This window comes from Panthera tigris, chromosome B4 (assembly GCF_018350195.1).
Source record: "Panthera tigris isolate Pti1 chromosome B4, P.tigris_Pti1_mat1.1, whole genome shotgun sequence".
In the NCBI taxonomy this organism is placed as follows: Eukaryota; Metazoa; Chordata; class Mammalia; order Carnivora; family Felidae; genus Panthera; species Panthera tigris.
Window position 1 is genome coordinate 97348526 of NC_056666.1, and position 11061 is coordinate 97359586.

The 11061-nt window shown below is 35.8% G+C and overlaps 1 long non-coding RNA gene across 1 annotated transcript in view; it reads left to right on the forward strand.

The window, feature by feature from the left end:
• The window catches only part of LOC122240118, a 66640-nt gene extending 56190 nt beyond the window's left edge, over nt 1-10450 (forward strand). The window contains exon 3 of the long non-coding RNA XR_006219457.1: nt 10369-10450. This is a non-coding gene — a long non-coding RNA (uncharacterized LOC122240118). The remainder of the gene's footprint in view (nt 1-10368) is intronic.
• The last annotated feature ends 611 nt before the right edge of the window (nt 10451-11061 follow it).

Below are 11061 nucleotides of genomic sequence, written 5' to 3' on the forward strand. Positions count from 1 at the left end.
TAATGCTAATAAGGCAAATATTTACCAATTTTCATAAGGTAATTCATTGGCTTTATCCTAAATTTTATGGTTCTATAATGTTTTTCTTGTTTTTGTTATCAATGCCAGTGTTTGGAATTAGGGTTAATGTTTTCATCAGTTAACTTTATGATATGGTTTAGTTGTGGGTGGCCAAACCCAGTACAAGTTGATGCAAGCAAAAAATGGAGTGTTTGGCTGACATAACAGAGAAGTCTAAGAGTAGAAGCAGTTTTAGGTATGGGTTGATAGATGTTCAAATGTGCTATTCGAAAAGAGTTCTGTAAAGGTAACTCTTCACTACTGTTTTGCTTTTATATTTGTTGACTTTATTCTAGGCAGCTATACTCAGTCACAAATAATGCCAAGTGATAACCGGTGACACTAAGATGATATTGTATCACTTTAGATACCTATTTGAAAACAAATAAATATACTTCCTTTTTCTATTGACAGTAAAATCCACATGTAAGGGTCTCACTGTTCCAGCTGAGATATTGAGTTTAGCGAAGAAATTAAAGTGCCATAAATGGCCACATATGGGTCACATATATTGCTGAAGTTCAAGATTGAATCAGCCTCCCTCAAATCAATGGATTAAGATTGTGAAAAGACTTATCTTCTAAAACAAAGGCAAGGTGCCTTTACCAAATGAAAAGGCACTGTTTGTTGGGCAGGCAAAATAATAGCTCTCCAGCATAAATGGTACCCATGGGAAACAATGAAGTTTAACAGAGAGTCTAAGAATAATAATGTATGTACAAAGCTTAGAGAGTCCTTGAACGCTATCACTCCCTTTATTCAGTATTTGGCTAGGATTTATTGGCAAGCATTATGTTAATGTTGTCTTCAATTAGCAAAATGGAGTCGAAATTATCAAAATCCTGGACCAGAATGCATCAATTGGTATTATAAGCATGCTTGCTAGACCTGCTGTCAAATGAAGCTAGTATATTTTCCAGCCAAAAGAAAGACTGGACCACAGAAACACAGCCTGTAGAAATGTAAGAGAGTTGTTGATTGCTTGAAATAAACAAAAATAGGAACAGGCAGCTGGCAGGGAGGAATCAGATACAGACTGATACCATTTTGAGAAAAAAAAAAGTCTCTACAGATCTATATTATAGAGACTAATAAACAAAGGTAGAGCTCCAAACACAAAGGCATGCTTGAAAGTAGCAACCTCACCTGCTAAGCAAAGGACAGCTTTCAAAATGTCTTCCTCAGAAAATGTATTGGCCCTTTTAGCTTCATATTCCACTACCATAGTCAGTTTCATATATTAAAGTGTGTTAACTATGTTTATATACCATATAAGGTGTAAATGCCATATTAAAACCCAGGGCCGTTACAGGTTGAGGAGCATATCCATGTAGGATACACACCCCATGGATTTTGAATAGTGAGCCTGTCTGGAAAACAACCAAACACACACACACACACAGACACACACACACACACACACACAACACACCTAATCCCACACACCTAATCCCATACCTAATACAAATAATTGAAATAGAGACTTTATAATTAAAACCCAGTTAATTTACTCAAAAGAAGATGATTAAAAATTTAGAGCAAGTAAATTGTCTAGTCTGCTTGAGGCCATAAAAATTGAAAGTTTGAATAATACATTGTTTTATTAAGATTATATTACCTAGTTCTTGTGCATGTGTGCTATATCTAGTTTTGTCTCATCACACTTTACCGAAATATGTGGGTGTATACATATGTATATATTTGTATGCATATATTAGGCATGCAATGGCCAAGGTGTTCATTTCAACTCAGGGATATGCTTTAAAAAGAAAACAGTTCTTATGGTCTAATTTAAATGCAGTAAGAGAAAAAGGATTAAGTGCATGCACTTTCATTTAGCAGGTTCAGCTAGCTTATTTGTGCATCCAACATAATCTCTTAAAAATTACCATAAGCAAAATATAACAGATTGTAAATGGTTGCTCATATTAACTTAGCTAAGTACTTGTAATCTGCATAAGCGTTATTTAACAGAACATAATTGTGTAACAGTATGATACCTCCAGAGTTTGGAAGACTGTTATGTGACTCAGTCATATTTAGCAATCAGAAGGCTAAAATAAAGAATACTTAAACAGTAGATACTTTTTAAAATACATGCAGATGTATTGTTTTTTTCTAAACCAAAAAGTACATTTGAAATTAGAAAAAAAAAAAAAACACCTCATCTTCCTCCTGGTATTTCATTTCATTAATCTTAGTTTGAAATAGATACAAAATATAGTAAGGGGAAAAGAGGAAACCACTGTCCTGAAAGACAAAGTACTTTTGATTTGTAAGAACTGTACTTTGGTGAGAGAGAAAATGTTTTTCTAGAATTCCAAGAGTTCAGCTTCAAATGTTAAAAGTCAATTTTGAAAGACTGAGAAATACAGTTTATATTATAAAATATAAAGAATGGCAAATTCAACATGATAATGATGTTCCAGCCCAAAAGAAGGTAGGGATTCATCTGGGTCACTGGTTTCCCAAGTACAGTCCTGGACCAGCAGTATCAACATCACCTGGAAACTTACTAGAAATTCAAGTTATCAGGCTCTGTCAGGACCTTCTCAATCAGAAACTCCAGGGGTAGAGCTCTGCAATCTATGGCTAATGCATGCTTGAGAACCACTGGCCTAAGTTAAAAGTGATTTTAGGATAGGAATGATTTAGAGAGAGTTGTTTGAGAAGGAGTCATCACACCTGCCCTATCTAGAGGCCCAAATCCTGCATAAGTCTGGAAGTACTCAATATAAACACCCTGAGAGTATAGGAAAAGCCCTGGGTATGGACTTCGGTCTCCCTTCTGAGTCTGTAATCTAGGAAGAGTGTAAACCTTTTACCCATGTTCTGTCCAGCATGAAGTCAGGGGCTAACAGCAGGTTAAGTGTCCTGGGTAGTGCAAGGAAAGCAGTTGAGGGCTCTATCTACCTTAAGATGGGGTCAAAAGTGTCAACAGGATCTGAGGTTGTGACAAGGACTCAGTCTGAAGACCTTGATGACCAAAGATTGGCAGAATGTGTAGATATTTCAGCAAAAAAATATAGACTCTATTCTCCTTCCTTGTGGCAGGATGATCTAGGACATTCTGCCCCTGCTCTTAAACATAGAACACCCAGAGAAAAAGGTATAGAGAATTCTGAAAGTAGTTGAGTTACTTTGAACTAATATCTTGAAAATGAGGCCTTATAATTAACTTGTTTTCATTTGTAGAAAAGTAACAGCTCCTGTCATTTTTTTCATATCATACTTTGTAACTATTCACTTTAAAAATGCTACCAGTAAAATAAGCAGAAGGCTTTAATAACATTAAAAACAGTGCTCCCATGGTTATGTGACTGATATTTTTGATTTGACAGATTTGGATGTACATTGATTTTAACACTTTGAATAACTAATATTCAATAATTATAAGCTGTGCTCTAAGAATTATGCTACGTGCTTCTCATTTGTTGTTTCAATTATACAAGTCAATGGGATAGATGTTATTTTATATATGAGAGAACAGATTTTTTTAATTTTTTTAGTGTTTTATTTATTTTTGAGAGAAAGAGAGAGAGACAGCACAAGCAGGGAGGGGCAGAGAGAGAGAGAGGGAGGGAGACACAGAATTCGAAGACAGGCCCCAGGCTTCTAGCTGTCAGCACAGAGCCCGACGCAGGGCTCAAACTCACAAACTGTGATATCATGACCTGTGCCGAAGTCGGACGCTTAACTGACTGAGCCACACAGGTGCCCTTGAGAGAACAGATTTAAAGAAATTAATTTCTCATTAAATTACACATCATACTACAGTGAGCTGCAAACATGGATGCGTGATATCAAAACCTAAGATCTTAATCTCTATGTTATGCCAGAGTGGCAACAACTAATGCCTGAAGAATGTACATAGCATAGCTTAAACACTAAATACAATACTTGCTCTGCATTATTCTAGGCAGTCAATAAATACATGCTGAATGAATGGATAAATACCATTCAATTTGCACAAACTCACTTCTGTATTTGATTCAGATGAGCATTACTTAACCACCTTGGTCTAAATAGCACCACCCTTTTCCCTGAATATCTCTTTAACCTGATTTATATTCCTTCTTAACACTTATCATTACATGACATATATATCTGCCTTTCCCACTCATCGTTTTTTTTTTTTTTTTTTTGCCTTTTTGCCTTTCCCACTCATCGATAAGCTCCATGAGAACAAGTCTTTGTCTCTGGTCCACTCCTATATCCTTAGTGCTTGGAAGGAGGTTCAATAAAAATCTCCTCAATGAAATATTTATGAATAAAATAAGAGTATTCTGACAGTGTTAATGACATATATTTGTGAATGAATAGAAACCTTCAGCTAACCCCTTTTCCTTTTATTTCATGGGTCTTGAATGCTAATGCTAAAACATTCCATAGTCTTATCTATGGGATTTAAGGAGACATTTTCTAAATGTGTGCCAGACGGTCAATAAAGACTTTGATTCTGTTGAATACCCCCTCTCCCCAAGATGGTTGCATTGATTGTTTTTTACACGGTTGGAGCTGATAAAGCGTAAGCTTACGGAATGGCAGTTGGATGTGTATCTAGAGAAAGGTGAGAAGTGGAAGGCTGAGAAAACAGAGACCAATTTAACAGGGGAGTGAAGTGGTGAGAGGGGCCGGGGATAAAATACCACCTTGCCTTCCAAATATGTGTACCACCCTTTTGTGGTAAAGGTAATCCCCAGCTCCACTGGGCTACTGCCAAATCAACTGGTGGTTCCTCACACCACTTGCCCATCATGGTTAACCCAGCAGCACACAGCAAGTTCCTAGGCAGGGAGCCAATTACAACAAAAACACAACTCAGAACAAGAGCACAAAATGAAGGGTTTTAGGACAGCAATGTAACACTCAGCAATTCCCAGGAAACTTTTATCTCTGCAGGCTGGAAAAAGAATTGGTTCTTATTTGTTTTCACCTAGCAAAGACATCTTGTTGGCACCGGGAGCCCCAGAAAGTGTCTGCCAATTCCATGTCAGTCGTGGCCAGTTTTCACCGATGTGCTATACAGTGCGTTAAACTTTATACTATAAGAAAGCAACTTGTGAGTACCTAGGTCCCTGTGTTAAAGACCCAGCTAAAATGTAAAGATTTCCTGATTGTCTGACAGATCGGGTTAGAATGATTTAATGCTTCAGTCCCAGAGTGAATTCAATAGCTGTTAAAAAGCCAACCTTTTGCACACTTAGCTTGCAGAAAACATGTTTTCGATACACCTCTTCCTTTCTTTCTTCCTTCCTCCCTCCTTCTCTTCCTTCCTTCCTTCCTTCCTTCCTTCCTTCCTTCCTTTCTTTCTTTCTTCCTTTCTTTCTTTCTCTCTTTCTTTCCTCTTTCTTGTTATTGCAGTTGTTTTGTTGGCTGTTGCTAAACAGGCACATCATTGTTTTCATTTGTTAATTTTTTCCGTTAATTAGGCTTCCTCTCAAGCTTTTTATCAATTTAATCTTATTTTCTGGGAGCTCCAAACAAGCCAGACAATGAAGAGAAAAAAAAAACAAGGCACAGCTGGGTTTTTGTTTTTTTGTTTTTTTGTTTTTTATTTTGCTGTGGTTGTTTTCGTTTTTGTGTTTTGTTTGTTTTTTGTTTTTGTTTTATTGTCCAAGTATACCTCTATAAGAATCAGAATTACTTAAAAATAATTAGTTTTAAATCTCATAAACATAGTTTGGATGGTAAGGTTTAGAGTCTCCTTAAAAATTAGTCATTTACTTGCATTTCTGATGTTGGGTACACACAGGAAACCCTCAAGCTTTCATTTCTTTGATCATGAATATAGAGAACTATGGAAAGAAGCAAAATTGACAGAGGGAAAGAAATGGGAAACCGATGGCTGTTTCCACAGTAGTGTAAGAAATAAGCCAGAGCTTCAGAGAAAAATAGCCAAAGGTGGAAGATTTGCCACCTTCTCACTAGCTTGTTTGTCGTATTGGGGGAAAAAATAAAACATATTTTCATAATAAGAATGTTGCCCTTTGGTGCTAAATAAATATGCTCTTAGTTTAAATGAATTTCACAAATCCTTCCTCTCCCTTTTTGAATTGAATATTCCTTTCAGAATGCAGAAAAGGGATTTGTATGATTATGAAGCATCAAGATGAAATTCTGGAACACAGGACGTGAGATAAACAGAGAGATGGAATGTCTAAAAATTATGACAATAGGATTCTTAAAACCAGGTTCCAAATTATAGTAAACATATTTCCTCTAAAGAAATAAAACCAAGTTGTCCCAGCCTAGTACATTATCACTTCCCTGTGATCTTTTTTTTTTAATTTTTAAATTTTGCTTCCTATAAAAAGAAGAAAAATAATGTATCTTTTCAGATTCATTATGTAATAAAAATAACAGTGGCAAGTAGGCACAATCCATTTACATTACATGCAGAGTGGCTCAGTCTTAACGAATGATTTTATATGAATGAATAGGCAGACAACCTATTATTTCATATAATGCAATCAATGAATTGGAGTGTTGCTTGTTAATGAGCTTGCCTGGCCAGCATATTCTACTGTAAGGAAATCTTTCATGATGACTAAAGGTAGAAAACTCATCATTCCTGCATCTAAGGAATGGCTAAATTCCCCAATTACTGTGTCTGAAGACTGTCAGAAAGAGAAAAAGCTCATTAGTTCAGCATAACTACCTGATTATTCTCACACAGTAAAATCTTATTTTTTATGCAAAAATGGGTTGCATTTTGGAAAAGCACTGTTGCATGGAAAATGTATTAAAAGAGCTCCATGATACGTGCCTAATGTTTTTGTATTGTTGAGGAGTTTGGAAGACAGTATTATGCATACAGATGTGTTACAGATCATTAAAGATCAAGAGCTTTCAGATTGCAAAGTCAACAGGCTCGTGCAAAAACTGAAAGAGACTAACAGCATTTTATTTGGAATAGGAGCTTTGAGGAATAGAAATAAAAATGATATTCTAGTCACTACCCCACCCTATCCAACACTCTGCTTTGCATTCTAGATTGTAAAAAAAAAAAACAGTGCATGCTTTAAAGTTAGTATTTATAAAATAATCTACCAAAATTTTCCAAGAAGTGTGTTGTATAAGAAAGGGTTGACATCAATATCGGTACCAATTTGTGAATAGACAATAAAATAGGTAAAAATATGCTTTGGCAGACTGATTTAATAATAAAGTCTCTGTAAAAGAGTGAAAAAATATATTTCTTGAAAGTATTATTGAACAATTTTTGACAGGTTTTTTCCCCTTTAAAATGAGCATTTTAAATATGACATTTGAGTAACGGCAATATTTCAAGTTTAAAGATTGTATTTCTTGATTTGGAAGATGTGACCCTCAATTTGAAATGGATGGGATAAACATTTTAAGAGTTAACTTCCTGTGAAGTAGACATTGTAAGCTTTGAAAAATCAAATTGTCTTAAGTTTGGGGAACCTGGGTGGCTGAGATGGTTGAGTGTCCCACTTTGGCTCAGGTAATGATCTCACAGCTTATGAGTTCAAGCCCCCATTGGGCTCTGTGCTGACAGCTCAGAGCCGGGACCTTACTTCAGATTCTGTGTCTCCTTCTCTCTCTGCCCCTCCTCTGTTCATGCTCTGTGCCTCTCCCTCTCAAAAATGAATAAACATTAACATTTCTTTAAAAAAATTGTCTTAGGTTTAATTTACTGTTAATAATGCTTGGTAAGGAACAGAGTATTTTACATATAATATGTTCTTCTTAATAATAGAAGATCTATTACGAGAAATTTCCAATGTCCCTAATTTAAAACATAATTAAAAACAAATAAAAGAAATGCATATGAAAGGGGCCAAATGTCCACAGCATCAGGATCTGGCTACCTCCCTTTTGCCAGACTTTCTGGCATTAAGCTCAACCCTGCCCTTGCTTCTAAACCCATAACTCTCCCTTGCCAGCAAGGACTTAATTCACTGCCAGATGGTCAGCAACAAGTTGTCATTGCTACCAGTCTGGCTTTGACCATACAAGCCAAACCAAGAAATTATGCTTCTGCTTTGTTTCTGGAAATGGGTCTTTAACAGGTAATTGTACCCGGTTTCCTGTGCCAATGTTCCGCCTTAAATTGCCTGTCTTAGAACTTCTCCAGTCCCTCAAGTCTGAACCCTGCTTTTCTCCCTTGTCAATTCCTATAGTCCCATCTTCTGGAGACTGCAATTAGTCACCTAATGTTTGTCACCCTGCCATTTCCTGCTGTTTTGTTTGTTTGTTTGTTTGTTTTTGTTTTAGCTTATTTATCTGGATCTCTAAGTAGTGACAGCTCCTAAATTGTTCCTTGCCATGCTCCACTGTCCTGACTTTCGGTGATATACTGATACCCCTCTTGTAAAGTCCCCGATATCAACTACTTACCTGTACCTATCTTTTGTCACATATTCTCTGGATACCATATTCTGCCACTCAACCCGTATTACTCGTGTGAGAAAAAAAATGCTTAAGCTTTGTCTTAAAAAGGCATTTGGAAAACAGAAGGCAGATTCACGCAGCTCTGGAAAAATGAAACCAACAAAATGGTGAAAATCTCCTACAATAATGTGCAATAAAATAGATGTGCAGAAAACAATTGAGGACAAAACTCTTGAAGAAATTTCATCTAACTACAAAATATGGAACTCGATTAACATAAACCTACCCCAAATTTAACATACTTTTTAGAGTCTTTGAGTCTTGAAAGAGACACTTATCTTGACCCCTTTTCTCTGCTTTGTGACTGAGAAATTTAAGATTGAGAGTGTAAAAATTGTCAGAAGGTGGTTCTCTGATGAATGGTGGTAAACATCTGTTGAGGTTGATTAAGAAATAAAAAGAGATATAAAGCACAGATATTCAATATCATAAATGAATGCTGCATTTAGACATTCCTCTTTATAAGCATTAAAAAAGTAACTAAGAGGGTATTACACCAACTTTATTTCAATAAATCTGAAGATCGAAGTGAAATGGGCAAATTCATAGAAAACTTCAACATTTCAAAACATTTATATTATTAAAGTATCTTAATCAATAATTAAAACAATCTCCACAATGTTCACTTTATGACCAGATGGCATCACTGGAAAATTTCACCAAAATTTAAACAAAAAAAAATGCCACCGTTACACAAACTATTCCAACATATAGCAAAATGATTGGGAGATCATTTATGTAGCTCACATAAACTTTCAACAAATAACTTATAAATCTAATAAATGATTATATAAGTTATAGAATAGATGATAAAACCAAATAAAAATAGTACCTATGTAACACAGACAAAATTCAGATGACCTCTCAGAGGGGGGAAAATAGTGCCTAAGTCTCTTTTAATATTGTCATTAATGAAATGTCTCTCGGGGGCGCCTGGATGGCTTGGTCGGTTAAGCGTCCGACTTCGGCTCAGGTCATGATCTCACGGTCCGTGGGTTCGAGCCCTGCGTCGGGCTCTGTGCTGACAGCTCAGAGCCTGGAGCCTGTTTCAGATTCTGTGTCTCCCTCTCTCTCTGCTCCTCCCCTGTTCATGCTCTGTCTCTCTCTGTCTCAAAAATAAATAAACGTTAAAAAAAATTTTTTTGAAAAGAAATGTCTTTTGATGCCCTTTTCTATTAGAAAATAGAACATATTGTTTACTTTTTATATGCAAGCTACAGTGTACATATTCCTTGGATTTTTATAGTACATTATGATAAAGCATGAAATTGACAATCTCTTCAGCTCAGAAGGTTTTACCAAAGGGAGGCCTGCTCTCTTGTTTGGTTCTTTTTTTTTATTATTTTTAAAAATTTTTTAATGCTTATTCTAGCATGCATAGAATGGTAAACAAGGAAATAGCTTTCCTCTATATTTTGTCTTCTATGTGTATCCTCAAATTTCTGATTTGAAGTAGCTGTCAAACTTAAATAAATAATCAAGCAAAGGGTATATGTTGCCCAGGGTAACAAAATGTACATTCTCCTCTGTTTAATATACTTTATGTTTGAAATGTAAAATAATTTGTTATCTGTTTATTTAATTTATAATGGTAAAAATATTGTTATGGATGCATCCTGGTGGAAATTTTGCCAAAGTGACTTATTTAAAACAACAAATAGCAATTAGAAGTGAGAAATTATTCTATCAAAGTACATTAGACTGTTTTGCTAATAACTGTGTTTTATATATGACTAATATTTCAGATTTTTCTCAAAAGTAAAATATGGAAACAGTTTTAAAAAACATTTTGATAAAGATAGTCATTATTATGAGATACGCATGTTTTATATATTGCACCCTTGTCTCTACTCATTTGTTGCTTTCTTCTATCTCCTCTCATTTAAGCACTGTTCCTCCTTGTAAACAGTAAAATGTAGGCCCCCAAATCAGGAAACACTTGTAGCAGTTTTCAAATATGGACCAAAATTCTTCGGCGTTTTTCTCATCTAGGTGAGTGGTCTATGTTCCTTCCTTTTGAACCTGGTGTCTGTGATCGCTTGACCAGTAGAATACAGTGGAATTGGTTTGCATTCAGTTTCCCGACCTGGGTCTTAAGCAACTGGGATCTAATTTAAAAGTAATCCGGGGCGTCTGGGTGGCTCAGTTGGTTGAATGTCCGACTTCAGCTCAGGTCATGATCTCAGTTTGTGAGTTCACGCCCTGCATCGGGCTCTGTGCTGACAGCTTGGAGCCTGGAGCCTGCTTCGAATTCTGTGTCTCCTTCTCTCTGCCCCTACCCAACTTGTGCTCTGTCTTTCTATGTCTCTCAAAAAAATAAATGTAAAAAAAATTTTTTTTAATAAATAAAGTAATCCAATATTCTCATAGTAATTGATTTTGCTTTAGGTATTATGTAAGGATTTAACTTCATTTTTTGGTATTGATAAACAATTTTTGCAACATCATTCATTGAATAATTTCTCCCTTCTCTGCCCCCTGAGTTATAATCTCTCTTTTTCACATCTGTTGGCTGGAAGTCAATCATACCCACCAGGACTTTAGAAGAAGCTACCTGTTGAAGATGGCAGAATCTGGGTT